The sequence below is a fragment of the Onychostoma macrolepis genome, chromosome 03 (genome assembly GCF_012432095.1).
Source record: "Onychostoma macrolepis isolate SWU-2019 chromosome 03, ASM1243209v1, whole genome shotgun sequence".
Lineage (NCBI taxonomy): Eukaryota > Metazoa > Chordata > Actinopteri > Cypriniformes > Cyprinidae > Onychostoma > Onychostoma macrolepis.
Genome location: NC_081157.1, coordinates 18,850,779 through 18,852,427, shown reverse-complemented (window position 1 = coordinate 18,852,427; position 1,649 = coordinate 18,850,779). Strand labels below are relative to the sequence as shown.

The window sequence follows — 1,649 nt, the reverse complement described above, 5'->3', positions numbered from 1 at the left end:
TACTCGAACCACCAACTGTTATTTTATCCAGAAAGTTGGCAAAACAGTGTTTATCCATTCTTGAATGGAAGGTTTTGCAAGAAAAAAAACAAAGACGTGTTTGATTCTGATAAGATTAAAATCCCAAAGTAAGCCTGAGAAATACAAATTTACCAAAGCAAACTAAACTTTCCCAAATAGGCCTAGAGTTGGTAATCAAGTTGACCTTTTAATATGACCTCTCTGGCTATCTGTTTTAACACAGTGTTTTGCGAACCAATGGTCTGGACAAAAGTGGGGGGAAAAACCAACAGCTTTGGCGATTTTAGCCGAGACAGACCCAATTCAGTGCATTAAACAGCGGATTAGAGAGTCGCATACTATGAAAGACTTTCACACATCCCAGGACCCGGCAGTTAAGCGTTCCTGAATGGGACGAAGAGAATCACACACAAAGCTTCCACGTCACTGCTGGACCGACACAGGGGCTGTTTGACGTAACTGACCACAAATCTGTAAAACTGTACAATGAACAATATAAAACATTTACAATGCCCATTCAAGACGTTCATGTTGCTGTAAATGATTGGATATCATATTGCCATGACACTACATTATTAAGATAATTCTTGTGCAGTGCTATTAACCTGACACAAACCAGATGATACCCCAAAACGTATGAATTTATGCATTGTTAATGCTTACTGAAGGTTTCCAAACATCCTAGAAGAGGATGTCATCAAGGAAGGGAGCGTTACAAAAGAATAGCCCAACTAAAAAAATCTAACTGAAGATATGTGATGTTATTAGCTGAACTTTGGGGTGGTTTTATTCTCGACCCACTTGACTAAGTACATCTTTATGTGTAATTTCACAATTACTTCTATTGTCCATGAAATATGGTTAAAGTGAACTCACAAACATTTATTGTAACTTAAATTTACTTTATTGTCATTTTTATTGAAACTTGAGTGTTATATTTTTGTCAAATGTCACTTTAGTACATTTAATATATTTTAACTTCTAAATGAAATATTGAATAACACACTACAGTTAACCCTTGTGTGTCAATAAAAAAAAAGTTACACATGTCCATGTCAAAAAAACTGTCATACAAATTTGAAGCTTGGGAGCACCTCGGACTTAAAGGGATAGTTCACCCAAAAATGAATATTCTGTTATCTGTTATCTGTAGCTTTCCTGTAGCTCAACTAGTAGAGCATGGCGCTAGCAACGCCAAGATCATGGGTTCGATTCCCAGGGAAAGCAAGAGCTGATAAAAATGTAAAAACTGTAACTTGAATGCAATGTAAGTCGCTTTGGATAAAAGCGTCTGCTAAATGCATAAATGTAAATGTAAATGTTATCATTTACTCACCTTCAAGTAGTTCCAAACCTGTATGAATGTCTTTGTTCTGCCGAACACAAAGGAAGATATTTTTAAGAAAGTTTGTAACCAGGCTGTTTTGGGGCGCCATTGACTTCCATAGTAGGAAAAAAAAAACTATGGAAGTCAATGGTGCCCCAGAACTGCTCTGTTTCCCACATTCTTCAGAATATCTTCCTTTGTGTTCAGCAGAACAAAGACATTCATGCAGGTTTGGAACTACTTGAGGGTGAGTAAATGATGACAGAATTTTCATTTTTGGGTGAACTATCCCTTTAAGTTT

At 36.6% G+C, this 1,649-nt stretch overlaps 1 non-coding gene across 1 annotated transcript; it reads left to right on the top strand.

Moving 5' to 3' along the window:
• Window positions 1-1,173: 1,173 nt before the first annotated feature.
• Window positions 1,174-1,248, top strand: trnaa-agc (transfer RNA alanine (anticodon AGC)). The gene has a single exon. It is a non-coding gene; the product is annotated as a tRNA-Ala (tRNA).
• Window positions 1,249-1,649: the final 401 nt, after the last annotated feature.